The 23791-nt window shown below is 47.3% G+C and overlaps 1 protein-coding gene across 1 annotated transcript in view; it reads left to right on the forward strand.

The window, feature by feature from the left end:
• The first annotated feature begins 1927 nt into the window (after positions 1-1927).
• Positions 1928-23791, forward strand: part of SLC6A1 (solute carrier family 6 member 1) — a 733048-nt gene continuing 711184 nt past the window's right edge. Inside the window, exon 1 of the mRNA XM_069643915.1 lies at positions 1928-2117. The gene's annotated coding sequence lies outside the window, so the exon portion shown is untranslated. The remainder of the gene's footprint in view (positions 2118-23791) is intronic.

Consider the following 23791-nt stretch of genomic DNA (forward strand, 5'->3'; position numbering starts at 1 on the left):
TAATGGCGTCAGTGATAAGAGCCCCATGTTCTGATTGGTCCGCTCGCGAGCCTCCCAGTCTGGGACTATCGCTGTTCCCAGCTCGCGGTGCACCTGTAATTTGCAACAATGTTTTAATATGGGTAGGTGTAAACAATGTCAGGATTTATTCATATGTTGGGAGGTCGACTACTCCCACTGCTGCAGATGTCCAATGAGTCTTTTAATTGTATCTGCCTGCGTCTTCAAACGTGGGATTCAGGCGTCTCCTTCCTCCTTGGCTTGGCATCTTGTCAGGTTTGGCTTTGTCACATGAGGTGGGACCGTGTTTGAGGCAGAATTCAACATAGTTAATATTGTTTTTCCTACTGTGTGCCTGGTTTATCTTGCAGGTGCGACCTTGGCGTTGGCTTGCAGCGTGCAAGATTGCAACATCGTGCCCTTGGCGGTGTGCTTTCGCCGGGCTCATTTTGCAGGGTCAGCAACCCAGTTCTTGCTCATTCAATGTTCATGGAAGCTTTTGCTTGCGGCCTACTTGGGCCTGGTGCATAGGTGGAACCATTTGATGCAGAGCGCTTTAGGTTACGGTATCATATTGCTTTATCCTCAGTATCGTGTCCCCGTTATATTCTTCATTATGGTACATGGCTCTTAGAAGAAGCGTGAGCAAGCCTTTTTAGATAAATTCATGATGCGTCTTGCATTTCTGCATTTTGAGAGCCTATCTGGAAAATAATAAAGATGCACGTCCGTGAGTATGTCTGTCCCCTACGTCATAGCACTGAGTATATTCTTCGTGTGGATTGGTGTGGGAGTGTCCGGTGTGTATATTTGCACAGGTGTGCTGACCGTGGCTAGGTCGTCATGGCATCTTTAACGACATGTAGGTTTAGTCAAGTTGATCCGTGCCGCAGGTGTCGGCATGGACAGGGCGGGCTGCTGGGCAGGTAGATGGGCACATCCGTATGTTCCTGTACCAGGGTATTTGGTCGTCTGGTAGATAGGCAAACTCCTCTCGTGGCGGGTGTCTAGGCCGTGATCCTCTAGGCCAAGCGCGAGGGGGGAAGGGCGGGAGCCTGGTCTTCCATTCTCCCACTTCACCTTTATGAATTGGATACATGATGGTCTGTAGGAGTGCGATGCTCGGCAGTACTCCAACATAGCGATAGTAATTTTCGTCGCATTAGCATGCGTGTATTTCCTCAGAAAAACACATTTAAGAAAGCAATACTCGTGCCAGTGAATTTGACAGCTCCCCATATGGATTGTGCTTCATTAAAACATTGTGTACATTCTGAATATTTAAAATAACTCATAGATTGTACATATGGAAATGCGTACAGCAGCAGCAACCGTCCTCTCCATATATACTAAAGTGCATGTTGCATGTGCGGCTGGGTGGCCCTTTTGGTGGACCTGGATAAGGAATACAATAACTCGACTGTACCAGTGAAGCACCATAGGTTCCTTCTGCAGAGTTAGTGGCTTTGATATATTGCTTTATTCTGCCATGAAAGCCTTTCCTTAACCTCCAATCTTTACTGGGTGACTGAGCATTGCTGCATGTCAATTAAAAGATGTGCTCCAGATCACACCGCTTGTCGATCATTGCAAAGACTCGAACACCAACTTCATTTCAAGTGCACAATACAAAACATCGGTCGGTATAACAATAAATCCACACGCTATCACATTTCCGTTTTATGCACATTGGTTTCTAAAGAACAAGCAACTCGTCCTGAACTCGTGCTGGCTAGCATCCGGTTCCAGGTGTAGGGGACTATGGGATCCTTTCCAAAGCTGGGAATGCAGTGAGGAACCCCTCACTTATATGTGAAAGAGAAGGGGAGGTGGGAGTGGGCGTGGTTCAAATTAGGCAGCCGCCTCCTCTGGCTTTGCTCACGCCCCCCTCGTGGACACCTCAGCCTGTGAGGGAGGCTCCTGGCTCTGAGTTGGGGGGGGTTTGCTCTCGCGCATCGCACGCCCCTGGAGGAAGGGCTGGAGCCCAGAGAGCGAGGACTCGGCAGCAGCCCAGCAGCCGCGGCAGCATTCAATTCTCTGCATAGCACTACGGCGGGACGGCGGGAAGAGCGGGACCTCGGGGCGTCGAGCACCCTGATCTCCGATCGTCGCAGCAGGTAGGTGCCGGACGGTCGAGGCTGGCGGCTACGCCTCTATGTTTGCAGGTCCGGAAGGGTTGGTTCACGGCTCTGATAAAACGCCCCCCGCCCCTCAGCTCCACTTACACCACACCTGTTAGTGGTATGGCCAGACCGGGACCACCTGTCCACGTGTGAGCATCACTCATCCACCAAATCAGGGGCTTGTTCTTTGACACCCCCCTCAGAGCCACCAATAAGAGTGCACTGTGTATGGCCCGTGTCGAGGCGCTGCCTTTGGGGTGTGGGGCCCCATTAGTCCCTTTGGGGCCCTCACAATAATACATAATAATGCACATCAGGGCAGGCATGTGGGAATGGCCAGATTGAGGGCCGCTTGCCACCGTCTCTCTGCATCGCACATCTGGGGAGCCGTCGCACTCTGTGTGTGTGGGGGGGGGGGTTCCAGTCCCCCTTAAAAGAATAAAGTAACATCTCCTATAAACATCCCCTGGTGCATGTTTCTATTACTTTTAAGGTGTATCATAAAACAAGTCTTCTGTTCCAAAATGTGAAACTTCAAGTAAACTTCGCTAATTGCAACGCACGTTTTTTATTCTGATTGTAAGGGCATCATATGGAAGGCGCTTATCATAGGCTCGCTCCATGTGCACCTGCCTGCGGTCATTTGTACACATCTGTTCCCTTTTGCGCGCAAATATTGAGCCTCTTCAGCTAAACTGTGTCCTGTGTGTAGTCGAGGACGCCTGCGGTGCGCGTTACTTATCCGGGAACACGCACTTAGCGTCGGGGCCGTCCCCGGCGAGGACACGTCTTCACCGGATACCTGTTGATGTCTTAAAAGAAGAGTATACTTTTTTTGTATTCTTTTGGCGTTAAAAGAAGGTTAGATACACTTCAAATGCTGGCGTTGCGATTGGCCATTTTCAAATCAGTTACTCGACTTCCCGTTAAAACACGCACACACACGCGCACACTTTGCGCATTAATCCGGCGAAATAAAAAAGTAAGTCGTTTATTGGTAGTGTGGGGGTGGGGGGGTGTTAAGACTTCAGAAATGCTTTTCATTTATAAGACCACCTGAACGCAGTTGGTGGTCCCATTACTTATAGAGAAAGAAGAGGCGCGTCTACATGGGTATAGCGCTGCCTAGATTTCTCGAGGGTGCACATCGCAATTGTTACCCTTACTCTAGTGCCGGTGCTCAATTTGCCCCCCCAGGAAAGACGGAAGCAGCAGTCGACACCGTCGGGCTCCGAGCCTGTGGGTTGAATAGATGCAGAACTCGGCAGGTGTCGCTTCGCCATGCCCCCCACCTCCAAGCACTGCTGAATATGGCGCTGTTATGCCCTCTGATCATCCTCGTGTTTCTATCGGCTGCCTTGCAATTCAATTAACTCCTTGGCATAGGTGCCAGGGTGTACACACTCTTCGTGGCGAGGAGCTAGGGGTGTAAAGCAGGTTCGGACTGGGCAGACAATTGTCTCGGGCACCAATGACAAAGTGGCTCACCGTGACAGATTGTTCGAAAGGGACCCAAGAGGAGGGGGGGGCGAATTGTACCCAAGGGTACAGGGGAGAGTGTTGATACAATGTGATGCACTTAAACACTATTTATTCAGCAGCATTGGTCAACACTATTAGCCGCATAGTGAAGTAACTCATCTAACTGGTCCACATTGGCCAACAAAGTGGCCCACGTTGACCAAACAAACTGTCCCATGCTAGCATTTTGCGTTTTGGGCATTGCCCTATAGGCCAGTCCAAGCCCGGCTTCCTTGGTAGTGAGTGAGGGGCTGGAAAGAAGAGGTGGCCAGGCTCGGAGACCCCATCAAAGCCAGCAGTAGCCCTCTGGAGTCCTGGACGCCGGTCCCGCCCCTGTTGCTCGCACAGAGGGGCGTCTGGCAAGCATGCGGCACGGTGTTACCCATTTACTGCCCTGCACCGCGTGGGCGCTACTGACAGTCAAATGTCCCCGTGGAAAGAACTGGAAAGGGCACCACCTACCAGCCGTCAGCAGGTGTGTGCCCCGTCCTATTTGGTTTCTGCTCTCCATTCTGACCCCAGTGCCCTTGAGCTCACACGATGGGCTTAGCGGGGACACTATCATGCACACGCGGAACCTCTGCGGTGTATTGATACGAACGGTTCGCTCATAGTCGACGAGGCCTTTGGCGCGTTACTCATCTAGGTACCATGGCAAGACGTGTACTAAAGAGAGGGTAACTCGGTGCGTCGGCTCTAGCAGCGTGATCCCAAGCTTCGGGGTATACCACCTGTTGGAAATGCAACCACTTAGGGAGGATGGATGGTATACACAATGCTTCTTCATTCGATCACATTTTCACCATACGCGCAGTATACCAATGCCTAACCCATGACTACCAGCTCCCCATTTTAACCTGGATAAAAATCCTGCCATGAGACCGTCTCTAACCTTTAATATCGTCCATAGGTCTCTCCGTGAGACTTCGTGTACCCTTCTGTATGTGGACAACGCCGACTCGTCACAACTTTCGCTGGGGGGCATCGATGCACCCCCCGCCCAGACCCCTGCACACCGCAAAAATCACAAGGATCACTCGTCGAGATATCGAAAAGTAAAGATTACATGGCGTTCCCTTCCAACCATCCCCAATGGATTGCATTGCTGTTTGCTGCCACGTTAAAGGCTTACCTCTGCGAACCAGTGACCCCCCCCCCCTATTGCGTTGACGTTGTACACACCAGGTCAATATACGCACGGGGGTTACCCGTGCATGTGTTTTTAACACTGAGACTTCTGGCTGACGCATGCATGGATGCACGACATCATGGATGTATGGGCAGGGTCACATATGGATCGACGCATGCACAGCTAAATGCGCTGCAGAAGTTGGCCTATGAATACCTGGATGGATGGACGGGAGAGTAGGGGAAGGCGGGTAGTAGAGTAGAAGGATGGGGCTGTGAATAAACAGACGCACAGAGCCAGACCCCTACAGGTGTGTTTCAGGGACTGGGCGCATGGATGAATCGACGGACAGGCTGCAGGCGAGGAGGAGGAGGAGTCTGGGCAACCAGACCGACGGGTGTAAGCGGCAGATGGCGAGAGTAGGGAACGGGTGTGTGGCGAACGGGCCAGTGGGCGCATCATTGGGTCCCTTGGACTGAGTGAGCCTTGCGTAGACAGGTAGGCAGGCAGGCAGCCGCCATAACTGATGAGCGGAGTTAGGGACCTATAGGAACACAGACTTGGAATACAGGGGGGAGGGTCTGAGGAGGAGGTGGGGGATAGAGCACGAGAAGGGGGTGGTTGGGGGGAGGGGTGAAGTCGCCTATTTACCCTTGAGAGACACAGATGATGGCAAGGGAGTATAGGCGGCCCAATGTGGTCCAAGGTCAAAGGGTCAATGAAAAACACGGCGAAGTCTTTCTCCCGGCACTGCAAGCCCCGCTCCCGGACAATGCGGCGCTGGGCCGCCTTCCACTGGCGTCTTTCCGTGGAAAGTCCTCATTACAATAAAATTATCAAATGTGAGCACTGACCTGGCCACGGCAGGGGATTAAAGCGAAATTACATCAGCTGATGAATTGCGATTCTGGGATATAGTTAAAGCAACAATAAGCAAATGGCATCTGGCAGAGAGTGTAGTGGCGCGTGCGCGCGTGTTAGGGGTAACTTCCAGGGATTACCCGCGGTAAATCAGGCACGCGCTGGGATCTACCTATTTACTCCCTGGCGGCATCTGTGCTGCTCAAAGCGATGCGGAGAACAGACCCCCAACACAGCAGCGCTCCCGCCGTCAGCGACATGTGTAAACTAGCGGGCTATTTCATTCGCGGATGTTCGCCCTCGTTCGAATCATCAGCAAGGTAGCACTTGCCAGGACCGTGCGCAAGTGACGAGGATCACCTGTAGTGATTGCGGGGTCAGCTCGGGTGATACATGCAGCTAGACGGGGCCACCAAAAGTGACTATTATAACAGACGACTGCCGCTCGCCAAGCGCATCTGTGGCGCGCAGGGCCCCGCGCAAGGGGAAATGGCAGGGACGGTGGCGCCAGCTCCACCACCAGAACAAAAAACGACTAGCTAGCCCCCAGTCCCGACATTCCCAAAATTAGCGTAGCCCTGGATCTTTTCCAGACCTAGCAACACCACTGGCCATGCCCCCACTGCCCCCAGCCCCCAGGACAAGCACATTGGCAGAGGAGGGTGGGGGGGGGGGAGCGCATCCCTAGGGCAAAAGCAAACGAACCCCACGCAGGAGGGTGAGTGACTATTGTAACAGACGACTGCCGCTTGCCACGCGTATCTGTGGCGCGCAGGGCCCCGCGCAAGGGGAAGTGGCAGGGCCGATAGCGCCCCCTCCACCACCAGAGCCATAGATACGCCATGCCCCCCAACCCCCTACCAGAAAAACACAATAGCACTCAAGCATGGCGGGGGTGGGGGGCGGGGGCAAGGTGGGGGCGCATCCTCCATAGGGCAACAGTAGAATAATCGCGCTTCGGGATTTTAAATGCGAGCGACTTTGGCGCTTCTCGCGGTTTGGCAAAGTACTATGCCGGGTTCTACCGCTGAACCGTGGCGTCTGCCTGTGCAATGGACGCTTTGCAATGCATTCTATGGTGTATGGACCTTCTGTAACGCGTACTAATGAGTCGGTCAAACACGGCCCACTGTGTTATTTAGTCGAAGCGGCCGATGCCAATGCTGTATTGACATTGAAATCGGGCTACATTTTGACTGATCGATTCGAGTTATTCGTGAATTTTAACATTGATGGCCCCGTTGAATAACTTGTTTCAATGATTCCAGGACGCGGGTAGGAAAAGCAACGATTTGTGTTGTTACCAAAACCTGTTGTGAGATCCGACTTAAGCCCTTACATTTTAATGTATTATATTTTTTAAAGGGCAGCAGTATTGCAAATGACGCGAACTATTCTGCCAATTGCCCTGGGTCATTTCACACAACTGTGCATGTTGGTATGTGCATGCTTAAATTCGCGAACGGCAAATACTTGTTTCAGCGTACGTTGCAATGACGTACTCACAATAACCTGCAGCGTGTCTGCTGGGATGACACACTGTGCATGTATTTCCATTTTAACGTGCCGTCTTAGTTCCATGCGGGCACATATGGAATTGTGGGAATAGGATAACACTGCACGCAATCATTTTACACACACGGTATACTGGGGCTCACTTACGATCTCAGAAAAATAAATAAAGCAATCAGCCTTGTGCCAATCGATTTCCTGGGTGTTTGGAAAGCCAGGGAAGGCGAAATGAATTCAAATAAAACGGTGGGCTTCAGAGTCCGCGCGATTGGCCTGTAATTCATATTCCCCAAACGTGCGCCCCCTTCCATTGGGAGCGAAGCATGCGTTAATAGACGCGAGGCTTCCAATCCAACCCGCCTGGCCCCTAATTTGGCAATTACCCCCAGGGCAAATGCTAATTTGCCCGGTGAGAGACATTTCAGATGAAATGGCTTCGATATATCGACTCGAAAAATGCAAATGACTAGCCCAAGAACGACGGAGTGCTTTATTTTACACCCTGGGTCCAAGTGCTTATTATTATCAGTAATGAACTCGGACACCCCTCGTTAGAAGCGGTTTAGGGGGAATTTTAAGGCTGGCGTCCATTTTAGAAGCAACCTGAGATGGCGAGTAGTGGGACGCGATCGTGTCAGTTGATGGCGTCGTTTCTGCACGCGCTGTTGCCAAAAACCTTCTAGGACATCGTATGTGGCTAAAGTTTCCCCACTGACGTTGCTCAACACAACGCGTTCTTTACATGCAAGGCACACCTGTATTGGTTAAGCCTTTGGCCGCATGATTAAGAATAACAATGCCCTCACACCCACTCCTCACTCAGGAACAATGGAGAACAAGCCGAATCACCCCTCACCCCCCCCCTCCGCCCTCCCAGACGATGGCCCCAAGGGGCCACGTTCTCGTTAGAGAACAGAACACATTTTCACAGACATCTTGAAAAAAAGGGGTCGCTTTGTGGGGGGAACACAGAGGCAGACTTGTGCATTCATGGCTTGACGTTCCACCTGGGCACAGTAGAGTATGTGGCTATGTCATCATCTAGATTGTGTAGCTTTCTGAAGGGCTCTTTCTGAAAACGACATCTTTGCTCCTGTCTCTCTCTCTGAAACGTGGGGTAAGTCTATTTCAAACCTCTGCGTGGCATGTCGCTTTACCACACGGCGTTGGCTTGTTTTTCCCAACAAACCATGCTCACGTACTTACACATGGGAAACCAGAAGGGCCTGCATTTTAGATGACACCAATTCCTGAAAGGCATTAGTCGACCTTTATCATGCATGCACTTCTTGAATTCATTTTTTAATTCACTGTGGGAAGGCGTTGCTAGGGGGCTGGAGGGGCAACCTCAATCGTGATGTAGGAGAATAGGCACGGTAATGCTGCCCGTGTATTCTTTCGCTGTTGAATCTCGCCATACCGCCCATTTTGGCATTCCCTCGCCACCCCTCCTATTGACCAGTGTGGCGGCAGTTCTAGCTGGGCGTGTCCTATACAGACGCCACTACGTCTAATTGGGTCAGAGCTATGTCAGTGTGTTCCCATGTTTTCGCGGTACTTCACGTCCCCTCTCTGTCTAGCCGGAAACAGCCACGGACACAGGGAACTTGCTTCTCAATGCCCTTCAAGGTCGCTAATTGCTGTTTCTCGCCACCGTTGCACCCATGTCATGTGTTTGCAAGTCTAGTTAGTAAACTATGGAGATGCGGGAGTCTGTTCGTGTTAACACCTTGACATGCTTGGGTCAAATTTTTGTCAGCAAACAGGTTCACAGCATAGCAATGTAGCTCAGCAAACAACGGCCAGCGTCTTTTTGTCAGTCTTTTAATTTTTTAATTTTTTTTTACTTAATTTATTGTGATTTAGTTCAAATTTGAACTTTATACAAGATTACAAATACAAATACATAAAACTTTATACAAATATAAATACATAACACTTGATACAAAGTTAAGTACAAATGTGTGTAAATTATATAAAAGTCATCTGAGATTTTAAAAATCTAGTTGTGCGTCAAAAACAGATACAGTACAGTACAATGATAATGCTACAATGCAATACAGAAATTAGGTGCAATGGAAGGATGGGTAAAATGTGTAGTCCACTCCGTATGTGTTATCATGTGCCGCTCTGTACACTAAATGTCTTGCACAAATAGACACAGACAATTTAGTACCAGGTATCAACCAAATAATCTAACCTCAATTTCAGCCTTCTAACAAAAGGACCTATGCCTAAGATTCCTTAGAGTCCCCACACGTATCCACTAGAGCCGGCAGCATAGGTAGTAAACTTTTAACTTCGCACCAAACCCTATATAGAGCCAGTTGAGTCCTAATTGAGACCGAATTTAAACAATAATCCCAGAAGGACTCTTCCTTAATAGTCTCATAGTTGTTAACTAGTTTTCCCAATATGCTCATATACAATGGGCCCACACTGGGACACAAGGTCAGGACATGCCTAGACGTTTCTACATGTTCCTCCTTTTCACAGATACGGCAGCTCCTGTCCTTGGGTAGGATACCCAGCCGTGGCCCAATGACCGCTAATACCTGTAACTGGTTCGTCCGAAGCCTTCACATAAATTGGCGTACCTCCGGGTCTGGGCATATTAACAAGTATTGTTGAGGCTTTCTATATCTATGAACTACATGTGTAACAGCTTCGTAACCCTTCAAAGTTGACAGATGCACGTAGTTCTGGGTCCAGTCCCATCTATTCATTTTCTGTATAAACGATTTTTTCTGGTGGATAAATGACATGAATCGCTTCTCATCATAGGACCAGTCAATATCAACAAAGAGAGATTTGTTTAGCTGTTTGTAGCTATTTCCTTGTGGTGAGCTATCTTTATCAAAGTTAGAGCCGGCCAGGTTTAGCAATTTACAAGGTGAGGAGGAGATAGCTTTCAGGTAGAATACACCTCAGGCTCACAGTGCCATACCTTTTAAAGATGTTAAGCCCAATTCTAGCCTAAGATACTGGACAGAACAGGCCGGGCCCAAGCCAAAAACTGCTCGCCAGTACTGACCTTCAAGTATATTGAGCCAATTCATATCCTGGATAGCTAAAGCCTCCAGGCCATACAGAATCGTGGGGACAAAACACTGTTGATATAATCTAATAATCCCTGCAATGCTAAACCCCGCTGTGCTTTTGGCAAATTTACAGGCCTGTAAAGTAAGGAGTTTTGCCCGCCTCTTTTTTTGCTAGATAATCAGATTATAATTGGGTTGAGTATCAAAATCCAACCCTAAGTATGGATATGATTGGTCAATACTTATGTTCCCTAGGCTGGTCTCGACTCCAGACCGACAGGGGCCACTTTTGGCAATTAACAAAATCTTGGTTTTCCTAAGATTAATGGTGAGTCCCAGCTCCGCTGAGTAGGGAGACAGCTCTTATAACATACTCTTTACCCCTGTCAACGTACGATCAAACAGAATTAAATCGTCCGCATAAAGCATCCCTACAATAGGGGTATCCCCCAGTTTTGGGTGGCAATTTGCTTTGGCGGCCATCCGGGGTAGCAAATCAGCTATAGATAGGTTGTAGCACATGGGTGCACCAACACAGCCCTGTTTCACTCCCATGTTGATGCAGATAGAATCAGTGGCCTCTCCCTCGTTGTTAAGTCTGACCCTGGTGCTGTTATTACTATGTAGACTCACCAATACATGCAGAATCCAGCCAGGGCACTTCATGTTCCTTAGCTTGTCCCACAGGATCTCCCTCTTGACCTGGTCAAATGCACTACTAAAATCAACAAAAAGTATATACAAGGTGGCATTTTTAATACTCAAGGTGTTGTTGATCAGAAGGTCCAAAACCCTGATATTATGGGCTGTCCCAGAGCCAGGTCTGAGCACCGTCTGTGCATAGTTCAAGATGTTATTTCGAGTGACCCACACTTCAAATTCTTTGAGGACGAGTGTCATAAATATTTTGCTAGTTACGTCAAGCATGGAGAGAAGTCGGTAGTTATCAGCATTACTTCGATCTCCCTTTTTATGTACTGGGATAAGCACCGACCCTCTCCATGAGGACGGAATTGCAGCCGTCCTACAAATACGTGCAAAAAGTGTTAAAATTACATGAGCCCAGTTATCCGGGTCGCTTTTTAGCACCACATTCGCCAAGCCATTTGGCCCGGGGGCTTTAGAGGGTTTGAGTGCTATGATGGTCTGCTTTATCTCTTTATGGCTTAGAGGCATGGGCCAAGGGGATACATTCAATACCATATTAGAGGCGGGTATATTTGCATTAAAAAACTTATGCTTAATATGTGCAACCCACTGATCCTCACCAATAGGATTGACTATTCTTAGACCCTGATCTTCTCCTGCCTCCCCTAATAGTTGCCAGATTCAATGGGTATTTCTACTCAAAAGGGTCTGTATAAAGCCCTCCCATTTTTCACATACTTGGGACTTGTGATAGTGAAAGAGCCATGTGTGGTACTGTCGCTTGATACACTTAATCGCAGTTAGCTTCTCCTGTAGGCTCCCGATATAATCAGAGGAAAGTCTATAGGTTCGAATTTCTCGCCTCATTTGCCTTTTACGGTCTCGAATCTTAGCATCAAACTTACCCCTTTCAACGGCTTTCCATTTGATTTTGGGAACCTGAGTGGGCTTAAACAGGGATTGTGTGAGGGATTGTATCCATAACTCTATCTCCTCAGGGGATTTCCCCCTTAATGTACTCTGCAAACAGCAACCCTCAGGAAAGATCAAGGTCCTCATTCTTTCAATATTAATCTGAGACCAGCAAATCCGCTTCCCTTGATTTGTTGTAATCACATCACTACAAACATTCCCTAAGCCTTTCCCCCTACCCCCACTCAGGGTCAAGATAACTGGGGCATGGCCACTGTAAGTGTTAGGGGCAGTGTGGATGCCCATAACATTACCCAGGATTCCTTCAGATGCCACCATATAGTCCAAAACTGCCCTATTTGGACCCATGTTCCAAGTGTATTGACCAGGAGTGTCGCCACTTGTGTGACCATTTAAGATTATACACCTCCATTCGTTTAAATAATCAACCCATACTTTACCTTTGATATTAGAGGTAGCTAGAGGCATTTTGCTAAAATCAGATACATTGTCATATTCTCCATAACCTTCTAAGTTCACACATCTCGCATTCAGATCCCCACATAATATAATCAGGTTACTTTCATGATCAGTAACCCAGTTCACTAAAATGGTATCCCGATGCTCGAGTATAGACTCAGTCTTAGATATACTCGGTGGATCATAGATGTCAATAATTAACTAATCTTGTTGTTTTCCTTCTTTCTCCTTTATAGTCACTGCCACAGCTAGCACGTTGCTACCAGGTTTAGAGTCACTTACAAGCCCGGGGCTGTATACCGATTTTACTCCTGCTGACAGGCCGCCCTTGGGACGTCCGCTTTCCCCCTTAGTGGCCTCTGCCTGAAAAGTCACATATTCATCAAATTCCACCTCAAATGTGATCCAGGTCTCCTGTAACACAAACATTTTGTGAGAGAACAACACTTCCTGAGCACTGCCCCCCGTCAGCCAGTGACTAAACCCCCTGGTATTCCAGCTCACCAATGACCAATTTCAGTCTGGACAGCTTTTAGTAGCAATCATGTTCTTTAGCCATTCCCAACCTTGCTTATCATTACATCTAACTATTGGCTTTGGATCGGCTTTAGTGTCTATTGTTTGGGGATTTTGACAATTGCATTTAGTACAACCTTCTTCCGGCACATCCGTCTTTCGCTGTATATCTAAAACATAACCCAAATATCCCAAGGATACTGATTAAAGCTGCAGCTTCCGGCAGGCTACACTGAACTTTGGTGATCTTAGTGTTCAATGGTCTCAATGGCTCCACAAAATCAAAGTCACAGCTATTAAGTATCCTAAGAGAAGGGACCTTATTAAACAGTGTCAACAGAGCGGTTCGATTCAGCGACCGCCCCTCTTCAGCTGTCTTAGGAGCAATAGTTAAAGTTCTCTGGGGTAATATTACTGCAATGGTAGGAGATGGAGGTACCGCAGAAGGGTCGGCGGAAGATATAACAATGTTACTAGGTACCATGTTAGTAGTGGTCAATAAGTTCTGAGGCACATGAGGAGGAACATCAGATCCAGCGATAAGATTAAAATATACATGGACCTGATTTATAGCTATATCCTCCTCCTGGGGAGGCGTAGCGCAAGCCGAACCTTCCTCTATCAGCCAACTAGTGAGAGTACCCACTGTTTGCGCGGATCGTCTTTTACGTCTTGCAGCTCTTTTCCGTTGCTTTTTTTTATCATATTAGCATTACCGAGCTTTATAGTAGAGTTTAATACGGGTCGGTTCACGCTCTGGGTATCCGACAGCTCAACAATGATCTTCTTGTTTGTCATTGGGGTTTTCTGTTTTATCTGCATCCCCCGTTGTTTAGTAACAGGCCCTATGTCAGATACTCCCCTTATCAAATCTGCCAGAGACGGTGTTAAGGTAGCATCCAGGTTTACTACACCAGGATCCACTATGGCGCAGTCTTGTATCTTGCCTTTTGCTGCAGAGGGTTTCTGTTTGGTGATCTCCCGCGGTTCAATAGATGTCCTTTCTTTAGATTGATTTTGAGTTGATAGACGTTCACATATACTTGTAATTGCAACCCCCTGCAATGTCAAGTCTTCGTGTATAGTTCCACATAATTTTAAAAGAATTTTTACTGCAAAATTTAAAATGCTGTTATTATGGTTTGCAGAGATCTCGTGGGAGCTGTGCTCCTCTTCGGTGAGTGTGCTCGAGGGAAAGTTAGTGCCATAGAACATGTTAGGGCCGGCGGATAGCCTGGCTGCCTCCCCTTTGTTGGACCGTGGAGGTTGGGGGGACTCCTGTATATCCCCAGCCACTGGAATACCCCTGCCACACTCGTAGGGGGCTCGTTTCCCGATGTAATCTCCTCCCTTGGCAACAAATTTGCTTGAATCTCCTTAGGGGATAAGAGGGCCGGCAAAGTGGGCAGCGGTAGTGTTGGTACTATTTCTGCAGACTGTTCAGTCCTCCTCTTTACAACAGGTGAGGTGCAGTCTTGCAGTGCATAACATAGCTGCAGTAAGGGGTCGTTGTCCAAGTCCAATGGTAAATAGCTACTGTCCGCCTCAACCAGAGTTGGAATCACAATTGATGCAGGTAGAGAAGTTGTCCGGGCAGAATTTATCTGGGCAGAGGTTTTCGCAGGGAAGAACACATCCAGTGGGCCTTTTTTTAATTGAACTCCTCATGTACTTTCCGTCCTGTGTCCCCGTCCTTGCCAGCTTTCTGCAACTCAGTATCAATTGCATCAGTCTGTTTAGATGAACGCAATGCATAAGGTTTTTTCCCCCTGGTGCCTGCTTAAAAGCCTTTCCTGGCATTACCAATATCAAAAGGCCCGGGGGGCGGGGAGGAGAGTGGACAAGATTATGTGAGGTTAATAATAGGAGCAGCACTAGAGCAAATGGATTTGGCCCAAATGGGCTGTCACCCTCCCCTTACGCTGTTCAATACCACAGCTCCACGCCCAGATCTGCTGGGCAGTCTTGACACTAGTCTAATGAGGCCGTGATTACCAAAATTGTCAAGGCCCAGGCTCTGTGCTAATATGAGCACGGCCCACCCAGGGAAACCAGCCCTGAACTCACCCGGAGCACTCGTACTCTCTTCGTGCTCCAATGCCGCTCTTCCAGCCCGCCTGCGCTACTCCCCCCGCGTACTCGGTCAAAGGTGGGGGTTCGCAGGAGGTAACGCCGGTGGCTATGGTGGAGCTTCGATGTGGCTTCAGAGAGCAACTTTCAGGTGGCTCCAGGCACTGGTCCCTGCGGGTCCTGCTCCCGCTTATTCATGCACTCGTTGCTCGTCGCGTCGCTGCTCGTCACGTCAGGTAGAGTAAAGAACCCTGCGTTTTGGTGAGTATCAGCGAGTGTCAGCGAGGGCTGAAGTTTCCGTTAGATTCGTCAAGCCGCACTGCCTCTGTCAATTATTGGCAGCCGCCTCCGACAAATCAAAAAACCTTTTCAGTCTTTTAATGTGTCTAATGTGTTTATCGTTTTGGCACTTTCCAAACAGTCCCAGGTGGACACGCTCTTACCGGAGTATTTAGGCCTGCAACCCTCATTCACTTACACCCTATTATAATCAAAGTTCAAAGCTTGTGAATCTTTTTCACAACTGTCCAATAGGCAATTCTAGTGTACACATCCAGGCACCCTCACCCACAGATCATTAGTGAAGACTTGAGTTTGGGGGTGATTCTGGGTACCATCATGCAACGCATCTGCCCACACAGCTGGTTTTCTGAAAAGAGTTTGAAATATGTACATGGTTGGAATGCAATGTTGCACTGCTCAGCCAGAGATTAACTCCCGCCTACCCTTACGATTCTTTACAAAGGTTGTTCACTGGGCACTGGTCACTTGACAAAGAGGTCACTCAATCTGTCTTCAGTGTATTATGTAAAATGGGTGATGGTGTTTTTTTTAAACATGAATGTATGATATGATATGATAGCTATTTATATAGCGCCTATATACAATGGGGGTCATTACGACCCGGGCGCAAAGGGATACCGGGCACCGGGAATGACACTGGTGCCGGTAATCCCTTTGCGCCCTATTCCGAGGTCCCTTTGTGGGTCCTCCCTTAACGCCTGGTTTTAGCAGGCGTTAAGGACGGGACCCGCAAAGGGATACCGGGGTCAAAAACGATACCGTAATTTACGGTACCGTTATTGCCGCCTTCCCATTGAGCCCTATGGGGGCTCAAATGGGAATGGGGTTGACATTTTCAATGGGGACTTACCGGTCCCGCAAAGGTCAGACTAGACCGGTAAGTCCCCATTGCACGAGGGCGGACACGGTACCAGTAATGGTGCTAGTCATGGCGTTAATAGCGCCATGACTAGCACCAACTTCGGAATGAGGCCCAATGTCTTTCAAAGCACTTCACGACAAGGGAGTGAACAAGGGACAGTACAAACATTCTTAATAGCCATGAACAATAAGAATGTGAAATTAACTATCATACTCGGCCTAGTGACATTTCAGATAGTGCAAGTGCTAAGACACAGATAGGCCGTACTGGGCCCGATGACATTTCAGGTAGAGCCGAAGAATTACATGAGGTGAGGGAGAGGGGAGGAGAGAGGAGGGAGAGGAACAAAAAAAGTGACCATCTTACTAGCCTGATGACATTTCAGATAGTGCTGGAAGGGGAAAGGGGGACAAGTAAGGTGGGGGTAGAGGAGACTAACATTTGTTACTATCATACTAGGTGCAGGGACAATTCTCTTAGAGTAAGTGCATAGAGTAAGTGCATGATGTGGTCACATCTCTCCAATCAGATATACGTTCCCACGTTCAAAAGAATTAAAGCGGGAGGGTCCAGCTTTCAGCACCTTGCGCCCAAGAATTGGAATGCCCTGCCTACTTCACTAAGAAACAAAAAATCCTACCCTACCTTCCGCAAACTGCTATAAACAAAACTATTCTACTAGAACCACATGTACTGATACAATGTCTTGTTATGTATCATAAGAAAAAGCCTTCTGTAACAGCGCCTCGATGCCCCCGGGCCGCCTGTGCGCTTTATAAATGTAAATACATAAATAAATAGACAGCAAAGTGGGTATACATCAATCCAAAAGATGCTCATGCATAAAACTGAACAGATACAAAGAATACTATCCAAGAAATATAGACAATGTGCTACAAACACCACTAAACAGCTTTCGATTTAAGTGTGTGTTTATGGGACTCAGGAATGTTATAACTCTTGACATACACCACTGGACATGCTAATCCTGGACAAAATGCAAGTAAAGCTCTGCATGATGTGGTCCCAGGCTGTGTCAGAATTCTACTGATAAGATATTAACCTTGGTCGCAGGATGATCATGTTGAACAGCCCTCTGCCAAAGATAGGGGCCCCGAGAGAAGTTATGCCCCCTTAATGCTGGCAGCGGTGTGTTACCGCAATGGTGGGCCCACTGCTGAGGTTAATATCACTATTAGAAGCTGCGCACAGAAAACGCAAGGAGCTAAGCTAAGGGCTCCTTTGAAACTAAAATGCATCTAGGATCCACAAAGCCACAATGGACGAGCACAGTCAGTTTTCTATGTTGATGAGGATGACATCATTAACAAGGAAAGTGACTTCGAATCATTGTTTTTGTTTTTTTGTTGGTAAAAGAGCTTTTGCACAAGCACGTGATCATCGCAGGGAGTTGAGATGCAGCAGCGCAAGAGCCAAAAACAGAAGGGGGCAAAGTGCTCAGACTGTGCAGCACTCAAACTGCTTGGAACGCAAGTTTGTACTATTGACAGCACCTTTCACCAGGGGGGTGTATGTGTTAAACCCTGATTTTGTGCCCCACATCCAGTGTCGGGTGATGTGTTTGACTGCAAGGGCACTGCCCCACCCCATGTTTTGCCCTATCTGAAATAAGTTAATAAGCCCGGACGTGGCACAGTGCAGGAAAAAATATCTAATGAACCAGTAGATGTAGCTGGAGGCATATCTATCCCACCCCTGCCCTAACCTGCACTGGAATAATCGCCACAGGAAACCAGGTAAAGTGGAAAATATTAGGCCGTAAGCTTTATTACACCAACCATAAACCATGATACATAACAAAAACAAAATGTTTTGGGGGACCAGGGATCAGGTGAGCGGGAGCCCTGCTCCATTGTAGGGCCAACTCGAGGCACCCCTAATTTTTGTCCCGGCTGAAAATAAGTTTTGATTCAAATTCTAAACTTGCAACATTTGCATGGCATGCAGTGCTACCATAGAGGTAATAATACATCGAGACAGTGAGAGTGCCATCATGCAGGCAGTAGTGTGAACCAGGCTCAGTATGATACTGCTGGGAGTGCTGCTGTACCAGAGTCCACCCTCTGCCACCACACATATTTTCTGTATTCTCTGCACAGAGTCTGACATGCAAAACACAGTTGTTATAGACTTTTACACTGAGGGGCCAGCAAGATGTCAGAGGCTGGCCCGAATGCCTCTCAACCCGTATGCAAAGACCAAGGCCCTGACCAGCATACCACACATTTTTACACTGGCATTAGTGCATTATGGTCAAAGCCAACAAGATCATTGTTGTCTGTTGGAGACACTGGCATACATTGGATCAGGCAGCATGTGCATTAGTCTTACAGTGGTGGTGCTGGAGTGATTGCCAACATGAATGTGTTCTTACATTGCAGTGCTGGCATATGTTGCCAAAGCTAGCACGGACATGTCTTCTTATGCTGCCATATATTGTTGGCATAGACAGGATGAAAATGTCATATCATGCGGGTAGAATAGTGGTATACATTGTGGCCAAAGGCATCCTGAAAATACTTTGGAACATGTTTCAGTGTACTATTAATGTCCTGGCATCTGTTGGAATTTTGCATGTATAACACTACACACTAGATTGTAAAATGCATGGCGCTTTACCCAGAGTGCTGTAAAATTCATACTTTAACCCATTATTTAAAAAAAATGTATTTGGGAAGAACCCCCAACTCTCCTTTGGTTGGTTAGGACTTCCTTGCTTGCTTAGAATAAGAGCTGTTCTGGTGTGCTGTTCACATCTTTATTTCCACATGTGCATTGTTTTGCTTTCCTAGCTTTCACTACGAACTTTACAAACATATATATCAAGTTGTTCAGTTGCGGTTGTGCCATTTCCACACAGGTAAATGTACCAGGTATCCTTTTGTGCTTAAGTTGAACAGTGTGCACCTTGGCCCCTGCTACAGGACGCGCCTTCGTGAGCTGTCCAAATGCTGAAAGGAGTACACGGTGCGCTCGGCCCAGCCGCGACAGGACGCCCGGATTGGAACCAAGGTCCACCGTGCAGCGGCCTCCACGCTCCATCAGACGGGAATGCAGCTGGCATTACAGTGACTGCCTTCATTTGCGGTGATCGAGGCTCTGACAGCGGCGGGTGAACCGCGTGCCCTTCAGCCACCCGCAGACAGGCCTTCATATCGCCTGCGATTCCCTCCCGATTAAATGGAAAGCGCGTTTACCACCACTGATGGACCCAAAGACAGAGACAGGTCTCTGAAATCAGGCAAAGCAGCGATTACCATTACCTCATCGTGCACGTTATTACATGTTCTGTCGGTCTGTTAGCCTGACGCAAGAGGTTCCCTCTCAACATCCTTTGTATGCCTCGCGTTATGCTGGGATATAGATTTTCAGAGCTATGCTGCAACCTGTTTCTTTGTCCACGAATGAACAAGAAAGGACGTGCCACATTTCGGATGGACTTGCATAAAGCACGTTGTTATCTGCATCTCGCACGCTGCGACGGGCATGATAAATCAGGCTTGTCAGAGGTCTGTAGTGGTCACGTGATCAGCAAGACAATGCTGGATGTGATTCCGAGGAATCATTAGACTGGGCAGGATCAGACCCCGATTAATCACCCACCGCGCGCATGCATTGAGCCGCCCCGCGCATTTCAAGGCAGATGTTGAATTCTGGGGAATCATACTTGGTCCTGGCTGGGGAGACGAGCCCCCCTCGCTGGGCCTCTGCAGACGTGATACCAACGGACGTTCTCATTTTGCAATCCCCCTTGCCACACTGCCAACGACTTCAGCCTTAATCGCAACGGACAAGGACCCCAGGCCTCAGAGGGGCCCCAGACACTCTCATACCGAGGCAACCTCGTGATATTAAACCGCGAACTGTCCAATGAATGTCCCGATGCCGGAATGATGGATACATTTTAACACAGAGGCCGCCATCGTGCTGTGGCCTCGCGTGCATCCCATGTCTAAGGTTGAAGACATGCTGTTCGTGTGATTAAAATAGCAAGGCATGCACCCCCGGCAAAGCGACGGCTGCCCGTCCATGTGCATACTGGATACGATTACAATGGCACTGCCTCTTCATCGCCTATACCCTTGCGCGTAGGTATGGCTCCTAATTTTACAATATCCACTCCCCGTAGGTCCGGACAGGTGCCCTAGTTCTCCTACAATGAGGACATTTAAACGATTCTGTCGCCACGTTTAGAAACCGTCATTAAAAAAAATATCACGAATGACGGAGAGCGAGGCGTAAGCCATTTGTGGCAGCAGAGAAGGAGAAAGACTGGGAAGGCGGGTGTTGGGATGGATGAGGGGTGAGACGAGGAATGAGACATAGGAAAGACAGTGGGAGGGGTGAAGACAGAGAAAGAGAGAGGAACAGTGAGGGAGGCATGAACATATAATGAGGGATGGAAGACTGTGAGGAGGGAATGGGGATAAAGGCTGAGGGCCTAACAGCAGGCTGAGAAGTGGGCTTTAACAATATGTTATCTGCCTAGTGTTTTGGGGGAAAATAAGAGTGCACACGTGATGCATGATATTGCCATGAACTCACTTCAGATGTGTGTCTCTCACAGTCACAGACAATGGTCACAGTCAGAAGGCTAGAGCGGCATTCGGTATATACAAGAGCCACACACACAGATGCATAAGTGTCTTCAGGAAATCCCAGGACTCTGAAAAATCTCAACTGGACTGTTACTACTTTCATAAAAGAGATCTGCTACTGGGCCAACAGTTATATTTTCATTTACTGTTTTTTCTAGGTGCCACAAATATCGTATGGCATTTAAGCACGCCGAATGCCCCGTATGCAATCCACAAAGATGCAGTATGAGTTGCCAGGAAATATTATGAAATGTGCAAATGCAATGTGAACAGAAAGATTTTCCATGTCCTTGTATGTCCACTTAGAGAAGTGTTTTTGCCAGGCGCTGGTACTGCAATAGCACCAAGTGCAGGCCTTACAGAGGTACTCACTGACGCGACTGATTGTTGAACCAATAGCACCCATGCACAGGACCCACAGGTCCAGTCAGCGTGCGCCACACACATACAGTAACTTTGAGTGGGATTTCACATTCCACCTGAACTAAGCAGCATCTGTAGTAGTATGGACTGGTCACACTGTGGTTTGCTTTCAGAATGCTGCCAGGTCTGTAGAACATTATGCCTAGAAAAGACCAATTTTGCTTTTGAAAATGGAAGTGGTGGATGACTGGTGGGATCTTCCAATAAAGCCTATGTTTAATCCATTCCAAGGCTTGATTAGTCATCATAACAATTGGCATCGAGAAGAAGACGTCAAACCTGTTGTCAAGCAGGAGCCCGCCAGTCACTATTGTCAGGTAGATTCAAACACAACTCCATGTGACGCCGCGATTCTCATCCAGTGTCTGCAACACCTGAATGGGATAAAGAGCTTCCAAATCGCAAATGCTCGATAATGAGCACAGTCACATCACAATGCTACGTAAATGAGAGCAGGGGAAACCGAATTTAAGATAATACACAGAACGTAACGTAAGCTCCCACATCTGAAGGACTTAAAACAAGAGAAAACAACCCAAGGAACGTATAACCACAAAGTCTTAAAGAGTACCTCAAGTTACAAACTAGAGCACCCTGAACATGCAGGAAACACCTGTTCCCCTGAACCTGGTCAACTTCTTATACCATGGGACCAATGGGTGGCTACTTTCCATGTCTACTTGACGGAAATAGGTGAGACAAAATGTAATGGTGATCGTGATGAGGCCACGTTATTCAAAAGTATAGAAGTGGAAGAGCCACCTTACATATCCAAACTCAAGGGGGACAGGCAATGCGTCTGCCAGTGGCACCACCAGGAACTATTATTCAGCAATCACTAAATTAGAGACAATACTGGGAAAAAAAAAACAATTGTTGTCTTAGATAGATATTATTTCTACACTCAAAAGAAACATGCAATACAGTCTGTAGTCGGCTACATGGTGGCCTTTGAGGTTTAATTGCTTCTTGTAAATCTTTCGGGTAACATAAATGAATATTTGAAAGACCCATTGTTGCTTCACATGGCAGACCCTACCATCCAAAAGAAACTATGGGAAGCCAAAGACGCAACCCTACACCAAGCCATGGATATTGCACAGAGAATGGAACTAGGAGCAAAGAGCATCAAAGTAGTACAAAGCCAAGATAACAATGAAACAGAAACAAAACACACTCAGGGAGAAGAAACTCCGAAAGAGGCAGAAAGGGCATAGATTAGGTAGAACTATGGTCAAGGACAAAGATACAAAGCAGCATGGAATAATGGACTAAATGATGTCAAATTGGAAAGTAGACCCAACCAAAATGCTCAATTCATTCACAAATCCCATCCATAGGGGGCATTTTAACACCTCAACAGAGATACAGAGTGCATAACAATAAATGCAGAACATATTAGGTGTGGCATACTAGGGCATCATAGGTCATTATGCAGTAATTCCAAAACCAGAACTAAGTCAACATGATAAAAGTTCTAGAAGAAGTAGGGGTGCCCAACAGCCTACTGATGGTTGAGTAGGAAGATGACCCGGGTTTCCTACTAATGGTTTTCTTTAAGTGAATAAAGGAACATGGGAGTATCTACAAATGCATAGCACAGAACTGAGGATGATGATAGACTATGGTGGACAGACAGACATTTCTGGATGAACCTATGGAAAACATAGACACGCCTTTGCCTATTATCTTTAGACCAACAGGATATCTGGGAAAAACCATGTACATTCATTAGTATACAAATTGTGACCCTCAAACATTGTGATAGAACCATGTGCTGCTAATTATATGAAGCACATATGAATATTCAGTGGGTCGTTGGGAAGAACAAGTAGCCTTGAAAAGGAAATGTCCCCCATGAGAAGTGTGTTCCATTCTAAGTATTTTGGACAATGTCTAGAACAAGTGCGAAATCACAAGGAGGCTGTCCAGAGGTATTCAACGATGGAATTAGAGCTTAAAGGTTTCAAGCCCAGGATCTTTTTAAAACATGGACCAAAACCATAAATGCATAAAGTCAGATCTATAACCATAGGAACAAGAGACGAACTTCAGAACGAATTAGAGAGGTTATGCACTGATGATACAGTTGAACTCATAGAGTCCTCCAAGTTGTCATCTCCCATTGTGATAGTATGTTAGCCAAATGACACAATGCTAACTTAAACTACTTAAACACAAATATATGGATGTACAGACAGCCCCTACCCAGCATTAATCAGATGTTAACCACCATTAACCAGCCAGAAACCGTGCAGCTCTGGATCTCTCATTAGCATACTAGCAGATTGAGCTAGATGCAGAATCAACATCGATCACATTGTGACACCTTTAGGAACCTTTAGATTTAACAATGTGCCATTTCACCTCACCCTTGTGGCAACCGTGTTCAAAAGGTTAATGCAACACTTATTTGTAGGACTGAAATGAGTATATATCTTCGAAGATGATATTCTCATTAAAGGGAAGGCTGTAGAAGGCCACAAGGCTCACTTGCATGGGGTACTAAAGTAAACTTGAAAAATGGCGAATTATGGTCTCTAATGTGGAGTACCTAGGTCATACAATTAACGAAGAAGGCATAAAACCGAAGGAAGGTCTGAGGAACACCATAGTGAAAGTACCACCACCTACCAACAAGAACCAATTACAATGGTGTTTAAGCATGGCAGACTAATACTCAAAATGTGTCCAAGACATTCGTGACAAAACCAAAACTCTAAGAGATTTATTGAAAAAGAATATCAAGTTTGAATGGTTGAAGACAAAGA

The sequence above is a fragment of the Ambystoma mexicanum genome, chromosome 2p (genome assembly GCF_040938575.1).
Source record: "Ambystoma mexicanum isolate Mex_15411 chromosome 2p, UKY_AmexF1_1, whole genome shotgun sequence".
In the NCBI taxonomy this organism is placed as follows: domain Eukaryota; kingdom Metazoa; phylum Chordata; class Amphibia; order Caudata; family Ambystomatidae; genus Ambystoma; species Ambystoma mexicanum.